We start from the raw sequence: 22,272 nt of genomic DNA, 5'->3' as shown, positions 1-22,272 counted from the left end.
AAGTTATTTATAATCTTATCGTTGGTTTTCCAAAATAATTAAATTACAAATGTGTTAGTATAAAATACTACACGCACGGTCAAAAAGCATAAATATAATACAAAAAAATATGAAATTCGATTTTAACCTTTAGGTAGATTTAATGGAGTTGTACTGTATAAACAGTTACATGCAAATTAATATAGTAAATTAAGTCGCATAGTTTTAAGTGCATACACAGACGCAAACGCGTCATACGTATTGTTTATAGTGACATCAACTACATGATTCATTGCAACTGAATATTTGTCTTATCAGGATAATTAGAAGTAAGTGAAAACATTTATTTATAAAATGAATCTATAATAATACTTTCACCTGAGAATTTTTAGTAATAAACAATTAGAGTGAGAAAGGTCGTCGGAAACGAACTGTCTAAAATAATTGCTTAAAAGACACAATATTTACAAATTATATAGATTCGTGTGCAGGAATTAAATAGTAAATTCTTGTTGTCCTTTTGTCGTCTTGCGTTCACATATATAAGACACACTCCTGTAGACATACATACCCCGAGATCCTTTCACTTTTATTCCATTATTGTCGATGACCGTTTACCGATCACGACGTCCTAAACCAAACAACCAACCAATCGTACTTATTGTTTATTACATACATTCTTTCTATTAACAATAATGACCAGCACAAAATTTTCTCTGAAATTGTAGGTTAAGGTGAGTTAGGATGACGAAATTAAGCTTCAACGATTTTTCTTGGCTTCTGTGAATTTATTTAAAATTTGAAATTTCTATGAAAACTACTGTTATATCTAGCCTAACACTACATCTATTTTTTTATCTTCTCAGAGGAAAAGTATAAGTTATCCTTATACCAAAACTATTGTAAAATATCTTTTCAGCTTCACATTAAAGCTAACAAGTCAACAGGTTTTAAGTAATACTTTAAGAATATTTAAAATAGGAATTTGAAAAATTTTCTCTAAAATACTAATATTTGAAGATTTGATGATTAAAAATTACATAATAACGCACTAAATATCAATTTTTAACCACAACTAAAATTAATGTACATGCAAGTACATTNGTAATACTTTAAGAATATTTAAAATAGGAATTTGAAAAATTTTCTCTAAAATACTAATATTTGAAGATTTGATGATTAAAAATGACATAATAACGCACTAAATATCAATTTTTAACCACAACTAAAATTAATGTACATGCAAGTACATTAGTATGTTTATACTATTGAGTTTTATTGTGCACCACATAAGGTTTTTATGCTAGTTAGAATGTACTGCTGATGTGGTTGATTTTGAGAAACACATAATTCGTTGTCTTATTCTGTCATATCCTAAATTAGATTTATTTTAACTTATTTTTTTCGTAAATGTATAGAATAATCTTTAGGAAGCATTTTGCGAAAAAATTGGAAAAATATTGACCACCTCAAGTTATGCCCTGTATTTCAGAGCAAATTTTTGCAACATTGAAATCCAATAATAATATGTAAATGCTCTAAATTGTTTGATGAGAGAGAGTTGGTCCATGATTTTATTTTAGTATTTAAAATCTATAAAAATACAACATATAAAATATTGGAAAAAGGTGATTTGAAAATAATTTCTTTATTTAGTGATTCTTAATAAATGAATGAATCAACTTTTGTCACTAGATAGCGGTATAATAAAAAGTCATAACTTAATGAAAATTCTCGTTCGAAATCGAAGATTAGATCAAATTAATTATTAATTAATTGCTTTAATTATATACGTGTATAAATAAAATAAAATGGTTTAGTTTCCTTGTCTAAAAAGTTGCGTTGTATAGTTAACATTTGCATGTTCAAATTTTTGAATACAAAAACACAATATTTTTATTTATCATTTAATAATTATATTTGTCTTTTATATTAAAATGCTGCTTATGCCTTTTACATAAAAAAACGAGAAGAGTAGTTTCAATGTAGAATTCCTAGTCTAAAACTACTACTTAAAAGTTCAACTATATGAAGTTTTAATTTAAAATGACAATTTTGATGGTATATAACTACAATTTTTCGCAATTAAAAAATTATAAGTAAAATAAATGAATGAATAAAAATGTTAATTTCAAAATATTTTCACATTTTCTCAATACTAGTATTTTAAACGTTTACCCATTATTATATTGAACCAATTCCAAAAAACCCGCCTTTTTTTAGCATTATAACCTTTTGTTTTTTTTATCGTTGTTCGTACATGTCTCGAACACTTTACCCATAAATTTGGACTTGTGAGGGCCATAAAAATCAATATTAGATATAGAACGATGTTGATGACTGAGTAAAAACTCGTTTTCGTTTAGTGGCAATTATAAACACACATTTGTACTCAATAAAAAAATATCTAGCATAAATATTTAGCAGAAAATTTCCAGCAACATTATCAAGTGTTATTAGAGTATTAATATAAACCAAGTGTCATAAAATCTAACGACCTTAAACTTAACGAAGATCATTTATATATTATTAAATTTTTTATTGTGTTAACATGTAAATTTCATCACATACATTATTCGAGGAGCAACAGTTGCAATTAACACTAATTGTCTGGTTTAAAAAAATAGAGAAAAGCCTTAAATATCTTCTTTTAAAATGTCATTGAAATTTCGTAAGCGACATAATATTGCTGATATTATGAGCAATTTTATTTTAGGTATGTTAATCTTAAAAATACAACGCTTGTCTGTGAAATTGTATTAACATTAGTATTGGTGTATAAGACATTTAATTATTCGTTTTGCAGGCCAATTACAGGAAATTGTATCTAAACAAGTACAATAGGTTTATTCATATATTGTGTGTATGTACGGGAAACAAAGGGAACTGCTGCAATAAAAACCAATTGCATCACACAGATTCGTCGTTATTGTGCTATAAGATAAAATGTGTGAATTGTAAGTCTTCCGGAAAGTTGGGATGTAATATCAAAACCCGTGTCCCTCATATTCCTATTCTTAAGGGTAAATGCTAATTCTCATCTAATTTTGTTTGTTTTTAATCTATAACTGTCCTCGTGAAATTATATTAAATTAACTAAACCACCGCACTTTTGTCGCATTAACATTAACCACATGGGTCACATTTGAAAATGCTAATTGTGTGTCCTATATACAAATATAATCCCTCCTATGCACTGGACTTCACGCGCCTGCCTATATCTCTTCACCGCTTTTAATAATTATTAACGCGCTTTCTGTTTATATATGTCTCCGCCGAAGTAACTATCCGCAAAACTTATTTAATAAACAATGTGCTAGGTATGCGTAGGCAGTTACGGTAACGGGCTAACAACGCAACAAAACATACGGCAGTAATGTGCTGCTCAGTTGCCATTGCAGGATACGATAAACGGTATTATAGTTTGACAACAAATGCCGGTGGTTAGAAAACTATGCACAGCCAACCTCAAGGGTCGGTGTGTTATTGGTATTTCTGGACCGATGATTTGCCAAAAACAAATTTTCTACTAGACCCAATATTTAAATACAACTAGTCGTAAAGGACAATTCTATTTTGTTGGTCTATTCGAATATTTCAACGACCAAGTTGTTGATAATTAGACGAATGCAATTCATACATTTAGCATCCTTAACGCGTTATTTGGATCGGAAATACTTCATAAAATGTTCGTGTCATTCACGTTATTTCATTTATATGATAGTAATTACCATAACGTTAATTGTTTACGTGTTATATAAAACCAAGTTCAACTGTAACGCTGTAACGCTTGAAATATTTTGTATCTTACATTATCTTCGTTTACTGCTTACAACTCAGACAAAATGTGTTGCACGATCTGTGTACAATGAATGCCCATAAGTTATATCTGGTTAGAACTTTGTGAAAATTAGTAAAAAGTTTTTAGTCTTCAGGATGAGTTTTAAAATATTTCAAAATAAATGGACCATTACCGTAAAGAAACATAAAAGTTATTTTTATTATGTCATTTCAACAAATAAAAAAGTAACAGACTTGTATTATAAATTATAAAGCGTACTTACTTAAATTCCCCACTGTCTACTTTGTTTGCCTTAGGTAAAAGATTTACACTTTAATCATTATTTTAATGCGCTCATAAACTCAAGGTACATTATCAATTGTTGATGATTTATTTCTTAAAACATGAATATTGTTATTGAAAATTTGCTCTTCAATTTAATGGAAAGTAAAAAGTACTTATTAGAAAATTATGATTTTCGTTGAATAAGTATTAACACATTATATTAAAATATATGTTTCAATTCGATTCTTTCTAAAATAAGTATTTTAAAGAAGAATTTTATTGACACACATACGTTTTGATATATTTACGAAATTTTAAAAATCAACGATTTCTATACATTAAGTTTTATTTGAACAGATACAAAAAAATAGAAGCTGCATTTGTAGTTCGACTAGTTATAAATATTTGTGATTATAAAAAATAATGCATACACATTATGTTTGTCGACAACGCAATGAAACAGATAACTTTACATACTTTTATCATTTTTTCATTTAGTCTTGATGTTAAATTTTTAAAAACTTTAATTAGAATAAGGTGTTTAGACAAAATTTTATTATTTTTTTTTTTTGTGACTTTACGACTGAAAATAACCCTTAATGCCAAGAAAAGCAAAATCATTTTAAAATAAATAATGATAATTCAATGTAGTCACGTAGAATTTGGATTTTCAAAGTTCTTTCCTCACATCCAACATGTATGCAATTAATTTATCTGAAAAGTAACTTTCATTAAAAACGAAGAAAATATATTAGTAACGCGTGAATCGAATGATGTGCTTTTCAAATGAAATTCGCTAAACTATTACAGAACAAGTAAACTGAATTAGGAGTTTTATATAGGTAACTTAAACGCCAGGAGCCAGTGCGGATATCATAATATCAATAAGAAAATAAGAAAACATAATGTTTATCGACGTGAGCGCGAGTACACCAAAAAAAATTCAAAGTGATTTGTCAAAATGAAGTAGTGAATTCTATACTTATTAATTATTTGTAAGTCTATAAAAAGGAAACTGTTAGAATTCAATTTTTGAATTTTATGTGGTTCAGTTTTAATTATTTCGATAATTTTTTTTACATTATTAAAACTATTTCCCCAGGTAAAATTTCTTTATTATCGATTTAGTATTGTCTAATGATATAATTTTAAAAGTATTATTAATTATAATTGTAAGTATCTATCCGAAAATATTTATTTTATAGTATAATGTATAACTAAGAGTTATATTTAATTCAAAATATGTATTATTTTGTTCCCAAGTTAAGTTATAACAGAAAACTATAAAATTACTTTTATAAGTTTTTACTGGTAAATACAAATGATACTATTGTTAATTTATTCGATTTTAAACTTTAATAAGATTTTGAAATTTCTTATAATATTTTACAATAAAATGCTTGAAAATTAAAAATTTTAATATTAAGCATTTTATGGTAAAATATATTGATGGACATTATCGAACAGTTTTGACTACTGGGTATATGCGATAGATATTAAAGAACTATCGAATAATCATTTGATTGTGATTATCTACGACTGACAAGTTTTAGACTATTGAACTGACGAATAAAATGTTCGATAGTTTTCATTCGTATAAAAACTACCTTATATTCTACTTTAACATTGGACATTAACATATTTTATGATCAATGCTTAAAATTTGATTTTGGATCATGGCTTAGTTGACCAAAATAATCTCAACACATATTTTATCCATAGGAAGAATGTTAAATTTGTAATTTCATTTGATTGTATTGTCGAATTAAAAAAAAAAATACGTTTCATACACATGAAACCAAACTATTACATTTTCTAAATATTACTATGTTGCATTTATGACAATAAATGGTTATAATATATAAACGCTTATATTAAAATCGTTAGAGAGAGGGAAAAAAGTGTTAAAATAAATAATGTTAGTTTTACAATTTGGTACTTTTAAGTTCTAAGGAACCTTTAGTTTTATTCATAAACATCAAAGAACCTTTTAATGATTTTTATTAATAAACAATTTTGTTCAAATTTACAGTTGGCTTGAAAGGATTTTCATAAGATTTAGTTTACAAAACAGCATATTTCCTATAATACTTAGGTCAAACAAAATGTGTTGTTCTTAGGTTCCAACACTCTGTTATTAAGTTATAACATGTACAACGATATTGTCAAGCAAACGAAAATAATATAATTTATGCGTTGAAAAAAATCGTGCACACTATAAAATAGATGACTGCAGTTTGTTGTGCATTATTAAGATGTATTCCTTACCCCCAAGAATCAAGAGAAAGCGCAATAAAGCTTAGAGATAAATTAAACATCTCGTTTACCGTAATGGACATTGTAATTTATATGGCAGATTATGCAACACATAAATTTACATCATGTAATTACTTTCCTGACTTTTACTTCTAAAGTGTAAACAAAATTTTATTACTATAATTATAGGGTGAACACTATCGATTAAAAAATACTTTTGCAAATAAAATTATAATTTTACAGGATTTAATGAAACTAGAAATGAGAGGAGTGCGTCACATTGTACAGTTATACACATAATTTAAAACAATGAATCTGTTATCAAGAATTTTTTTTTTAATGAATACTGGCCACAAAAAAAAAATGTACGGCCGACAATTTTTTCAGACAAAAATTTTTGTTCAGTTAACAAAAATGTCGTCAGCTGTAAAATAACAATACATTTATTAATTATTAAATAAATTTTCTGTGTACATCAAAAAAATTAATTTGTAAGAAATTATCTATTTAAAAAATTTGAAAAAATAAGAAATTCAATTTTTTTTGTTATTTAAAATAAATAATAAAATATATGCTTCTAACAAAGTCTCATAACACAGAAATTAAAAAAAAAATGTATCGAAAAATAATTATTCTATCAAAAGTTATTAAGATGTCAAAATTGACGAAATTTAAATAAATTTGGGATTGTGTGGTGTGGCGCTGACAAAGTGCACATACACCGGGAAAAGCTTGTACTGTTCTACAAACTTACTTTATGTATGAAAAAACTATAACGGATGATCGGTCCATCGGATAACAAAACTTGTAAGAAAAAATAAAAAAATTTCTATTATATCATCAAACTAAAAATAAAAGCTCTAAAAAGAAAATTAAAGTTAAGATTTCATCTCACAGCCTAAGTGTCTAAGTAAGACATTTAATAATATAAAGAAATCCTTTTAAGGTACTCCAAACTTTAGATTCGGTCTTGTCAATTTCACAAAAATATGCATTACATTTATTTGGTTAACTTAAGATGTACTGGTTTAGTAGGTTATAAGAATCTAGTAAAAAAGGAAATAATAAAAGGAAAAACCACGAGGCATCAACTTTTATGGTTGGATAGTAAAATTGTAATAATTGTCATGATAGTCAAATAAGTAACGATCGTACTCCAATGGACCGTGCTTTTGGTCATATCCCAAAGGGCTACTAGTATAAAGACTTTTTATTGAGATTTCATTTTTATTTTAGCCGTAGTACAGCATATTATATTGTTCTTTGTTTAAAATTTACACAGGAAACAAATTCAATAACAATAAACTATTGATTTAATAAAAAAGCTTCCACGTATAATACATGAATTATTTTACACATAAAATTTTTGTTGATCGTAAAAAATAAAATAAAACGACTAGAAATAAGATTTTTAATGTCTGATAACTAGATTTAAATCGATGAATGAATTAACTAGTACATGCAGACCGATCATACATTTAAAACGAAAAATAAAACTCTTGACATAAATAATAAAAGTTTCCCTCGACATGTCAGCAAATTAATAGTTATTTTACAAATTGTAAAAATTAAGGTGTAATAAAAATTTTAATATGAACAAGTAGAAATTCGTTAAAATAGTTTGAAATGAAACACACTGAATTTTTTGTACTTAATGGTACAACACTTATTAATTAAATATTATACTGACAAAGAGCCAAAGTAAAATTTCAATTGACTAGGCAGTGATTTATTTTAACTAGTAAACTAAGCGACACGTTTACATATTATTTTTATAATCTTTTTAAACAACAATATTTCACTATTTTAATAGAATTGTAACGTTATGCTTAATTCGTTATATATTTTTACAAATAAATTATTATTATTCCTTTTGTCAACTGTAATAACCAATAACAGAGTGAAATAACCAAGAATTTTAAGTTTGTTATAGATCTGTATTTTATGTAACCTTTACTATGTTTTGCATTTAGTAAAAATGATCAAATTATGTCATTAAATGACGTATATTTCAAAATTTATTTATTATAATGATTCAATAAAAGTATTTTTATTATTAAGTTTATTATTATAAGTGGGGTTAAACCCAAAGTTAACTTTTGGGTAAAATAAGTATAACATGGAAATAAATATTTCAATCTCAACACTTTTTTTTATATCAACAATAGTGATAAAATTAAATAATAAAGCAATATTTTTTCATTTTCAAAATGTAATTATATATTAGTTCTTATGAAATATAAATATTTCAAATATTTCTCCTGGAAAATGATAAAAATTTACTGAAAATATTTATTTTTTGACCTACACACAGGTATATTAATTTAATATAGGGTAACTATAAAAAAAGTATGGATTCACGGCGTGTTTCATATAAAAACAAATATATTCTTATAAATAATCAAAACATTAATAATGCCCTACAAGTCAAGTGTAAGTATGAAAAATAGTCACTAAATATATTTTACTTTTGTGATTTTCTATTTTATAATCATAATATATCATTCAATGTAAATAAAACGTTCGTTTGTCGTTTTATATTTCAAAGGATTTACAATAAATATTTCCAAATGAGATTTACAGGATTAAGTATAAGTATCGTTTATACAAACGTAAGTAGATGTCAGAAGATTTTACGTCTATAGTAGTATTAAATAAATAATGTTTTATGGTAATAAAATAGTTAGTATTTTACGACTTATAACTAGAAATGTAATTATAGTTAAAAGCTTATTCATTAAAAACAATCAGTTGTTTATTTTTTGTTCTATTCTATTCACTCTTTATGATTGAATTGAATTTAATAAAGTACTTTGTGATTTTATATAATAGTATTTCTTGACTTTTTTGTGATATTATTTAAGTAATCAACTCTATGGCATTTTCCAAATAACGCACAATAAAAAAAAATCTATTTTGAGATTATTTATGGTTGATAATTATTGGTACTGTTTACTTTTTTTCATAATAAAAATATTGATGTGTATTAATGTTAAAATCTTTGTTTTTGCTCTAGTCTCTAACGTAAAAAAGTTACTTTATGGTTTTAAAGTGATATTATTTTCTTCGAATTTATTACTAACCATCCATAGACTCCCTACAAGATTGCGCCTATCCATTTGAAAGATAAAAGCTTATTTATAGTTTTTATTTATGAAATATCTTTAAATTTTAATTAAAAAAATAATATAATAAAATGAATCAAAATGACATAACATTCATACATGAATTTTACATATGTATAAAATAACTTTTATTTTATATTAAAATTCAATTCTGCCACTAAAAAGTAAACTTTGTGTTATACTTTCGAAATAATGGTAAAAATGGTTTTAAATCTAGTTTAAATCGTTTTTTACATAATATCTTAATTAATAGACAAAAATAATTTAAACAATACGTTTTTATTACATTGAAAATGAATTTAGTGTAAAAATTGCAATAAAAAAACAATTCAATCTTACCTTGAACTATTATGTATCTTAAATAAAAAAAACAATCAAACTGTTTAATATATACTATAGTAAATATCATTAAATTCTATTGTAATTACCATTTCAAAAAAATACAATTTATTTTGATAAAAGTAATAAATGTGTAAAATCCATCCAAGACTATCAATTCTAGTAAAAAATTACTTATAATGATATCTCACTTAGATTCTAATACAGTTTACGCTTGTGTGCATGATTTTTGTAAAATCAATTTGAATATTTTATGTAAATTCTTTTATAGAAATGATAGAAAATTTAAATTCTCTGTACTATTATTATCTCTGAGTGAATTACATGTATTATATGAATTCCAGGAACATCGAATAACAATGAAAAACAAAAGAAATTGAAAATACGCTAGAATACTCCTAATACTCGTTAAATAATTTCTTTCACATAGGAATAATATTAAAGATAAAATAATTCATTTATCCATAGGAAATTGGTATGAGCAACAAGAGGATTTTGCAAATCAAATATTATTGACATGCTTATTTGCTGAATGAATTAATTTTCGCTAATTTACTTAACATAATAATTAAAATAATTTACTTTAATATCCAATTTATATGGTTTTAAGATACATAAATTCTTATGATTTTTTCGTTATGAGATGCAAATTATTTTGATAGGTTTAATAATTTAAAAGAATTATAAAATTTTTCAATACAATTGAGACACATAGTAAAACATTATTCTTTTATTATAAACCCTCTCAGTTAGTAATTTTAACAAATAATGCTTTCAGGGATGATTCATAATTAAAGAACTACTCTGTATACAGAGTAATAAATTAAGAATATTATCTTCAATTTTTTCCTTATATAATGTTATTTTTTTTTTTAAATGTACAAGTTAAAATTTTATTTTATTTTTAAACTTTAATAAATATCGAGTTTATTATAAGAAAAACTTTTTCTAAAGGTATATTTTAGAAGTAACTTTTAGAAATTATATAGGAAATTATTTACTTATATATGAGGTATGCTTTAAATGATATGAGTCTAGTCATAATCAAAGTTATAATACTACTTTTTAAGTTAAAGTTACAGTTTTTAGTTATAATCTATATAGTTTTTAATAATAATAAAATAATTCTTATCTGAGCGTTATCGTATAAATAGAACAGCTCTAAACACCAACTCGCTCCTCACCTTTTTTAAATATTTAAATGTTAATATCTCAAAACGTAACATTTTTAAATTTGTAAACTTGATAATTTCAATTAAACTATCTTTAAAATCTAAAGGACTTATAGTGAACTTCAGACACTTCTTTTTTATATCTCGTAGTTATTTTTGTGGAGAAACAAAAACCCTCATAAAATTTATGAAAATGATCCGAGCCTCCTGTAAAAAAATATTAAATGAATTACAGGGGATATAATATATTATATATGTATTATTTAGGAATAATAATATTTATACAAAAATAGTAATACAATTTTTGGACAAAGGATTTTAAGAAGGGTCAACGAAATTCATAAGTGGATTTAAATGATTAAATTAATGAAAATTTAAATGTTTAGAATAAGACTGTTTAAAAAAAAAAAAATAATAATAATAATAATAAAATTGATTATGAGGAAAATTGATAAGTTAGAGAATATAAACTCAGCACATTTTGTATGTATAGTTGGACACATTTTTTTTATGAACTTTAATTAGGTGTAAGTTGAAAAAATGTAGTTGTTTGGGTATATTTTCAAAAGTCGTGCAGAATAGAATTTTTCATAAGTGGGTGGTTTTTTTCTTACCCTTCTTGTACATAGTTTTTCTATTAAATTTTCAAAGAAATCCCATTATTTTTTTTATATTTTACTAACATTTTATTAGGATCAGTATTTTTAAAAATATGTTATAGGAATTTTTAAATTCAGAAAAAGATTGATCAATGTCATTTTTTACGTTATTGTAAATTTGAGATATTTTTGTAAATTTCTAAAATTGAGGTAGATATTTTCAATTTTTAGTGACGATAGATTCAACTAGTTTCATATCGGGTTCTTTTTATAAATTAAAATCTGTTCAGTAAGAGTTGAGAATTTTCATGAATAGACATAAAATGGAACACTCTTGATAAAATCAATATCTTTTCAGCTTTTTGAAGATAAAAAATAATTACTAATAAAAAGTATTAGAAAGATAGATTAAACATTATTTTCCCAGATTCTTCTAGCATAATATTTCTCTTATATCATCTCTATAAGCTTGGAATATAATTGTCGTCAGGGTATTTATATGAATAACGATAATAATATGCTTATAACGCTACCTCATTTCTTCTTCTTTCTTTTTGTTACATTGCGAAAAGAAATATGAATTCAACGGGTTTTTTTACTATTGTTATAACGTTACTGTAGGTCAGAAAGATGATTTATTTATTTATATAAATCATCTACCAGAAACTTTTTCAAAATATTTTATCTGAAAATTTAATTAAAAATATATACATAAAAATATTTACATTTGAAATATATGGTAACTAAATATCTACCAGGATCGTATTAAGACCAATATGGACTTGGAGATCTCAAAAAGGACAAGAGATTGCTTACTCCGCAGGAGTAACTCTATAATCGCAATTTTTATAAAAATTGAAAAGAGACATAATAAATGTTCTTTGCCATAAAATTTATTATTTTCTAAATTTTTGATAGAGTTTATTTAAAACTAGAGGGTTAGACACCTTAGTCCTATTAAAATTGTGCTAATGAATAGCTCCAATTTGTATTAATGAGGTTGGGTATTTAATTGGCTTATCTTTGCAAAATCAATTTTTGTCATGAAAATGAAAAATAGTATAGTTGGTAAGTTTTTTTGTAACATCCTAAACTATTTCGTTTATATAATTACGTAAAAATACATTTAATCTGTTACTTAATTTATATTTAACATTAAATAATAAATTAATAATTTTTAAGGAATAATAACTCAACAGACCTATTTTAATATTATAAGTATTAAAAAATAGATAATCAAAAATAAAACAATAAATCGTATTTCAAATAGTATTATTTAAATTGATTGACAACATTTTTTGTAATGACATATTGCAAAGTAAAAATATTTACTCTGAATTTGTATGGGCCCTGGGTAATATTCCACTTGGATCTTCCTTAATCCGAGCCTTATAACTACTATTAAAAATGGAAAACAATACAAAAACACAAAACACTAATTAAAAATAATTATCTGAACAGTATTTTGTCAAAAAATTTGTTAGTTTTGGTAACTAATTTAAAAAACTTAATTTTTGAGTTATTCACATAAGCTGTCTTTAAATATTAATTTAAGAATGATAAAACTTTGTTAAGTAAAACGAGTATCTTATATTTGTTACAAAAAAAAAGGTTTCTATCTAATAATTTAACACATTTTATTCCGTTAATTACGTGTAGTACATAAGTTAGAAAAAATAAGTACAAGAATAATGTTCTCAATAATTAAAACTTGTAATAATAAATATTTATGATAAATGAGTTATGTAATATTACGATACAAAAATATATTTAAATAATGATAAAGTTAACAAGCAAGATTTATTACTAATTTTACTTTACAAGTTATCATATTTTAGAGAGTATAAATAATATTATTTATATTTAAATAAATTTCATACTCAGTTACGATTTTTATGAGTATTTTGTATATTAACGAATAAGGAATAATGTTTATAGAAACTAACTGAGGCTATACATAATATTTAATCTAAATAAAATAAGTCTTTACAAAATATAAACTGGATAAAATTATCTATATGGATATACATTAAGGTTGTTATATTTTTAACACTGCTTAATGTAAACCAAAAACCTTGTATAAATCATCATTATCTTTTTAGCTTCTATCCCAATTATTCCGGATCGACTCTAACTTACAATTTGACAGAATTTAACACTTTTCGACCTGCTACAACCTCATTATGGCTAAGGCAGCAACTATAAGAGGAAGGTTGGGTTTATTATTGTCACTTTAAAAGCTCCCGTATGATCACCCATCTGAGAAATATCAGCAAATAGCGCAGCTGAACACAAGTGCTAAACCAGCTACAGAATGAACCACAGCGTCAAACCACGCCCCAATCCAGATGATAAACAAGTGTCTTAGCAGGTATTGACATCTAAGTTTTTGATCTAGTAATTATTTTGGGTTACATTTTTTACATTATTGGAACACGTGAAAAGCATATTTTTTATTATTTGTCTTTAATAAGAAAAAATTAAAACTTTTTTTATAATTTTTTATTTTTTGCAAATATTAAAATAGCCATTTTTTATTTCCTTTATTTTGAAATATTTTGATGGATCAATAACAACTTTAATATTAGTGCTTATTGAGTTAAATGAATTTCATTAAATAAAGTAAATATGAAACACGGGTTATTAATTAAAATTTGTTTTAAGATAACGGTTTTATAGATAAGTTTTAATGAAAAATTTTGATACAAAAAATTTTAATTTTGATTCAGTAGTTGCATTTCTACAGCATTTTGAAACTTTTTAAATTTAGAATTTTTTTACGGTTTTTCTATGGTATCAAATGATAGTCCACGTAAGTAAAGAAAGGTAGTAAACATTATGTTTTTACGTTATTTACGAGTGACATTGCGCGATTTCTTTTCCATGAAAAAAAATAACATTTGTACGAGCTTTCATCAGAAATGATTATCGCAAATCATTATTACTAAATATTAGAAATATTTTCGTATGTTAATTATAAGTGTTTAATGGTTGGCTGAGTTAAAAGTAATAACAATTATTAATTCACTTGATTCTTATAATTATATGAATTTAGATATTATATTAATAAAGGATATTCCTTGTTCACGTTTAGATTTATGAAACATGAACCTATTTAATTACAAACTCAACATGTTTTAGATAACATAATTATCATTTTTTTGAACTTAATTTTAATACTTCTTGTATTTTCACGTCAATTTAAAATGTTTTTATTTTTCACGAAAAAGAAACGCGAAATGTCCCCTGTAAAATACGTAAAAATATTTATATATATTTCCATATCTTCAGTTACTTACTGACATTTCGAAGTTAAAATTATAACGGTCAAAGTATAAGTATAACTATATTATAATATAGTTAAAAGTACTATAGATTATAAATACTAGTTTTTATAATCAATGATAGTAGAAAAAGTATAGTTACAACTTCGGACCTGTAACTATTGATCCGAAAATAAATTCTACAAAGACTCGGAACGTTAGCATAAAACTAAAGACATGAATCCAGAAAAGCTTTAACACAGATATATTATTTTAATACTTGGGAATAAAAGGTATATCGTGTAATATGCAAATAAACATCTTAATTAGACGTTTCAAAGTACTAAAATGAATATTTATTTTTTTTAAAAGTTGGCATAACAAATTAAAGTTTAATTTTTTCTTTTCATTTGGTTTGGATGCTTTACAAAGCTTTCATTTTAGACATAAGAATAAAATACAGCAATTAATAAGACGGCTGGTAAAGAAAACTTAGATAGATTACATTTTTTTCATTTTATGAAAAAATAAATTAATTTTGGCTTATCCTGTTTTAGCTTTTAGTCTCTGATTTGTAAGCCCAAGATTTTTTAGAAGAATAGCGTCGAAAAGACGATCAGATAAGAATGTAAATGTCACGCAAAAATTAAATTGCTTGAACTGTTTAAATGATAGCCCATTATTCTATTTGGAGATATATCATTACCCTTTAATTTGGTTTAATTTATCTCTACTTGATATCAAAATGTGTGTATAATTAAAGATTATTCTGCATAGATAAGCAATAAAATTAGATGATAATATTAATTTTTTTAACAAAAAGATAATTAAGTATTATTATATTTATTTAATATTATTAAAATTAGACTCTCTTGGTAAAAGCAGAAGAACCAAATTATTATTTTTTCAATAATAAAAAAATTAAATGATTTTTTTTTAATAATATTTAAAGATTTCTTTTAAATATATATATTTTTTGTCTGTATATTCATCACAAATGCTATATTAATACCATATTTGTATGCGTCTTATTACATTAATAATTTTAATAGCTATACTAATTATATTATATTAATAATTAAATAAAAAAATTGTTTTAAAATTATAATATTAATAGCAATAAATATATCAAAATATAAAAATGTGAAACATATAATTAAACTTTATTAATTGTGAAATTATTTACTATATGGTGTGAATTTTTCTTTTATACATACAAAGATGATCAAATAAACCACGCTACTATTAAATCTAATCTAATCTAATATAATTTAGTTAAAAACTAATTATGGATATAATTATAAATTTTTATTTCATAAATAGTAGACAAAAAATCATGTTTTAGTAGTTTTGGATGTTGAATATTTCTTTAGTTTAACTACTCTGTTATTTTGTTAAGATGCATAATTATGTAACTTAAAACCTACTGATAATAGAATAGTACTATCCTTCTTTTAATTTAATAATTTATTTTGACTCTTAATCAATATTTTTAAAATGCCATAAACTTTATAAAAACAATAGTTTCTATTATTTGAAATTTTAATAATGTGTATCAAAAATATATATTAAAATAGTTCAAATAAAACTGAAAATATAATATGATATTATTTTGTCACAAAAAATGTATAATTAATATTACTATTAAAGTTTAATGTGAACTATAATTTTTAAAAAGAAAATCATTGTAAAACATGGTAAGTCACGTACCGGTTTTAGTTAGTAAATAAGTTTTGAAAACTATGTAGAAATCTGGGTGGTGTTAGACTTTTTTTTATTCAGTTTATTTTAGTGGACATTTGATCAACTATTGATTTTATAATGTTTTTTTCCTCGGTATACATGTATTTGTTATAAAAAATTGCAATCCTGTACTATTATAAATTATGCAAGAAAAAATAAGGAAAGTTTGACGGCATAAAAATCTTTATTTTAAAGTGGAATGTTTTTTAACTGAGTGAGGTTTTTTTTACTATTTTAAATCTATAAAACCCTTTGGAATACTCGCTGCAACAAAATCTTAAGCCTACCTATCATGGTATTATTATATTGGCGATGACCCAAAGGGAAAATATATTAGTTTTGTCAACTGTTCGTAGCTCCGTAACGTGTTAATGAAGTACCCAATCGACTCACACTAGTATAGAATTGAATATTTCTTTTATATTCGATGTAAAGAATATCATTATAATATATATATTACATGTAATACGTGAATAACACGATCAATGTGTGCAAATTGAACAAACAGATTCGAAATCGTACGTGTGAGTAGACGATGAAATCTGTACTTTTATAGTAAAGAATGAGAGGGAAAATAATTCGGAAGTGGTATTTGCAAAGTTTCGTTAAATCCGATGACGACAGCGTGTACTTTAAAGGGTTCCAGACTTGACGTAGAAAAAAATATTCACACTTATATAAACACAAAAACCGCCTACCTGCATGTTAATATCCTGTAACCATACACCGAAAGATTTATTAACCATATCAAATGTATTTTTTTTACCAGCATATTACAACATCGAAACACATTAGAGGGAAATTTTTTTAATACATTTATTAAATAAATGTATATAAATATGACCTTTTAAAAAAAAAAAATGTCATTATCTATAGACAATTTATATATTTTTTGAATATTGTTTTATTTTAATTTTGATTAAAGTTTTCGCAATTACCTGAGATTTTTACAATTATGCTTGAATAATAAAGATGACTACATTTATTTGGAAAAGTGTCTTCTTTAGGCTAACAATTAATAAGACCTGTTTAAAAATAAAGTGTTAAAAATCTGAATAATCATTACTTATTTAAATGATTATAAACTGAGATATAAAACGATATAATGTTATTCTCTATCAGTGTTATAATGTAATATAAATATTTCACAACAACATTAGATTAATGTCTAAATTAAAATTTGTTTTGTCTGTTAAAATACACGTGGAAAAACAATGTTGATAATAAAAAAATTTAATATTTATAAAGATTTTCGTAAGTATACAATAAACTTTAATTAAGAAAATTGACGTATATAAAATTATGTACTACGCATATTAATACATGTGTATTGGCGCTCTATAATGAATTCTGTTCAAATGGATTATACGAAATAACAAGAAGGTCCTATAAAAAGTTTGACTGTAAAATATGGTGCTCACACACTGATTATATTCAAAGACGGGTTGCACTTGGATATTTTTTTAGATGATTCTTCTTTAAAGTAGCATTACGTAAATTAATAAGAAAACGTTTTTGTTAGTAAATTGTCTTTAAATAATCATGACAAAAAATTGATGCTATAATTCTATCATTGTACATAAAATACTGCACCATTGTAAGTTATATCCTTAACATATTGGTATTCATAAAGAACTAACTAATATCGATATTTAAAACTTTACTTTAATAATATAAGAGTTAATTATTTATTTAATTAAAAAATAATAATATTGAAAACTCAAAATTGTATAAAACACTACATTCATTAATATCTAATTGAGTAAGGTTTTCGTTATAAAGACAGTAATATTTAGTTTTATATTAAATTAATTAGGTAAATTTATTAAATAGTTGAACTAATTAGTTATTATATTATATATATAAATCAGTGGCAAGCAATGGAAGGACAAGCAAGATCTGCTGTTCTTAGTAGCAGCTCTTAAGTTAATTTTACTGATAAATACAATTTTATGTACTTATATACATTAAAGAATTTTTTACAATGTATAATCTAGCCATTTTGATTTTTTAATTTCTATGCTAGATTTTTATCATATTTGATCAAGAATAATCTAAAAAAATATCCAAGTGCAATCCGTCTTTGATTATAATCAGTGTCAGCACCATAATTTACAGTCAAACTTTTTATAGGACCTTCTTATTATTTTTTATAATCTATTTGAACAGAATTAATTATTAAGCTAATTAATTAATTCAATAAAACATTTTTACCTCCTTTATTTATTTTTTATATATTTTATTGTCAGAAAAACATAATATTATCGTTATATTTTTTTCATTGATGTTCTGTAATTTATAATACCTTCTATGCAATTAACAAACTTCATCAGCTATAACTTCNAAAAAAAAAATTTGTCCCGACGATCTATCTTCTATACGCAAATGGCTACCATATTGAAAAATATACTATTTTTGTATGATAATTATGGGTTTTGTATTTTATTTTAATAGAAGTTGATGTTGCTTTTGCAATTATCCATCAATTTTTTTCATTGATGTTCTGTAATTTATAATACCTTCTATGCAATTAACAAACTTCATCAGCTATAACTTCTAGTAAGGATAGTATTGTCTTCTACAAACAAGGTACTTCAGTGGTTTGCGCCACAACAATAACGACATAGGTCCCATCACTGTTAAAGCTCATTATTAAACGGTAGCCCTGAACGATTAATCACTTTCGTCATGGTGTCCTCTAGACTATTGTTATTGGTTAGTGTATCGCTTGTTATTTATTTCAATCTCAGAATTCTCTCCATTCAAAGGATGATTATCGTATTTGCAAAGGATACTCTATTGCTCACCCAAACTATGTCAAACTTAAGAGTACTACAGATATCATCTATTCAAACATTAAAATTATGATAATCATCTATATTTCAATTAATCAGGGAATAGTATAACATTGACAGTTTTTATTTATCAAAGTAGCAATTAGAATAAAAAGATTATCTTGAATAGATGAACACTTTAAACCAATAATATGGTAAGTGGCAAAAAATTATTTATAATTTTCTAAAAGTTCTGGAATATATATTTAAAACATATTCTTACCAATAGTATTTTTCATTAATATTAATTGAGAGATATAGTACGCTAAACATATTAATAAGCTAAGTCCCTTGATGTTTTTTTTTACGAATTTATAATATTATTATTAATAATAATTAATTTTTACATATTATTTGGAAATTAAGTCAAATAGTTTTAATAAATTGAATATTATCAATTTATAACTCGCAAAAATTTGTTGACATTTGATAACATTACAAAATTACTGTAAGTGTTTATCACAACAATTACAGATGCCTATTCAAGTAAAGATAATTTTTGTATAAATATCAACATACTAGTATGTAACGATAGTGTTACGATACAATAGTGTTCATTTTTGTCCTTTACCTAACGTAGACCAATATTTGATATTATTAAAAAATCGTAAAAAATTAAAAATTATAACAAACTTCATAAAACTACAGAAATGTAACGTTAGGGTTAAAATAAGTTTTTGGTATAAACATTTTTCTATAAGAAAGTTATCTTAAATAGTCCAAAAAAAATTCCAATAATAATTATTTAAAANAAAAAATCGTAAAAAATTAAAAATTATAACAAACTTCATAAAACTACAGAAATGTAACGTTAGGGTTAAAATAAGTTTTTGGTATAAACATTTTTCTATAAGAAAGTTATCTTAAATAGTCCAAAAAAAATTCCAATAATAATTATTTAAAAAAAATTTTTTATGAATTAAAAAAAAAATTACCGATTATAAGTTAAAAATAAATTTTAAGTCTGTCTAAATTGGTTAAAATAACTTTGAAAAATATTAAGGAGATAAAATTTATTAGTTATCTGTTTGACTTTGTATACATATATAATAAATTTTACTTTACATTAAAAAAGTATTAAAATAAAGTAATATCATTATTGTCTATATGTAACTTAATATAGTTTAACCTATAATTATTCAATGTTTTTAATACCTTCATGCATTCTGTATTATAATAACTTCACGATATTTGTATATATTTTAATTATTCAAATGGAATTCCACACTTATTTTCAAATCAAATATACAAAAGGATACATGTTTAAATATGATATAATGGATACACATAAGTTCTTAAAGTGAATATTTAAATGTGCTTACAACAACTGTTATGTCAAAGATTAACATTCCGTTTCGAGTAAATCATTGGTTTAAGGTATAAGGTTACAAAATGAACAGCTTCAAATACAAGACTGTCTAAATAATGACTTGCCATTGATAACCTAGAGTTCAATGAGTATGCCAATTGACATAGTTTTCGCGATTTAATCTTCTCACAAATCGTTTATTATACTTAAAGACAATTAATGACTTTGCATGCAGAAAATTTAAAGCTGTTATTAAACGTTTTGAAGCTCTACCTTTAAATGACAAGTTAACAACAAATTCCATTAGTCTAAAAGCTCAGTATATAAATGTATTTAAGCTTATATGACTAATAATGTGCAAAAAGTGAGTAAAGAAAACCTAAATTCCATAACATTAGAGTAAACTGCAAATTATCGATTTGTTACCCAGTAACGCAACCATAGGGTCTGCAACACCTTCCTCAAAATTTTATGAAAACATAAAAGTCATTGCTTTGGCCAAGCTGGAATTTTTTTTATTTTATTTNCGATTTGTTACCCAGTAACGCAACCATAGGGTCTGCAACACCTTCCTCAAAATTTTATGAAAACATAAAAGTCATTGCTTTGGCCAAGCTGGAAATTTTTTTATTTTATTTAGTCATTTTCTTTTTTTTTTATATTATATTTTATCTTATTTAAAAATTATTTTCTAATATATATATTCTTAGTATTGATAAATTTTTTGTAATTTTACCTCATTTGTTCAAATAAAATCAAATATATAAACTGTCTTTTTTAATTTTTTTTTCCTCAGCATAATAAAATAAAATTAAAAGACACTCTAGTGAATCCCAACTATTTGTAAAAATGATTATAAGTACTTTAAACAACATTTTTTCCATATAATACAAACTCATTTAAACTTAATAAGTAAATATTAATAAATCCGTAAGTTAGCTGAGTTTAAACATTACCCTATTAAGTACGATATTAAAAAATAAATAAAAATGTACTTAAACAATAGCATAAAGTAATTAATTTGCCAAAGAATTAGAATATAATTAATTATAATGCCTCTATAATGATTTTAATATTAATATAAAATTATTAATCATTAATCATTTAAATTAGCTTATTCGAGAATCTGGTTGATTTTTACTTTTATAATTAAATAAAGGAAAGTTAGTTTCAGTATATAACGATACCCTGTCAATTCACAATTAACATACTAACATGATGTATTTACAATATTAATATTTATTTAAATTAATTTTTATTAAAACAAAAAAGTTATTTTATAGAATTTTTTTGTGTATAAATAAAATTTATATTACTTTCTTTTAATACAAATCTAGAAAATGATTAATTCCAATATATATATAGTAAGTAAATAAGCCAAGGTTTTGAATATATACTTTATAATAATAAATTATTATCAATTGAGAACTACTCTTGGACGATTTTTAATGAAAACATGTGAAAGTCATTAATTATGATCAACTCTGAAACAAGAAAAAGGGTTGGTCTACTTAGTGTACTAAACGTCGTTTTCTTATGGAGGTGGCTTTGTATTGTTAATACTTCACTGACGGCTTTTTGACAAGA

At 24.0% G+C, this 22,272-nt stretch overlaps 1 long non-coding RNA gene across 1 annotated transcript; it reads left to right on the top strand.

Moving 5' to 3' along the window:
• The first annotated feature begins 249 nt into the window (after positions 1-249).
• LOC126896633 (uncharacterized) lies at positions 250-6,729 on the top strand. The gene is made up of 3 exons (XR_007701893.1): positions 250-308; positions 6,078-6,428; positions 6,545-6,729. It is a non-coding gene; the product is annotated as an uncharacterized LOC126896633 (long non-coding RNA).
• Positions 6,730-22,272: the final 15,543 nt, after the last annotated feature.

This window comes from Daktulosphaira vitifoliae, unplaced genomic scaffold (assembly GCF_025091365.1).
Source record: "Daktulosphaira vitifoliae isolate Bord-2020 unplaced genomic scaffold, ASM2509136v1 Scaffold_1, whole genome shotgun sequence".
NCBI lineage: Eukaryota > Metazoa > Arthropoda > Insecta > Hemiptera > Phylloxeridae > Daktulosphaira > Daktulosphaira vitifoliae.
This window is presented reverse-complemented; position numbering and strand designations above follow the sequence as displayed.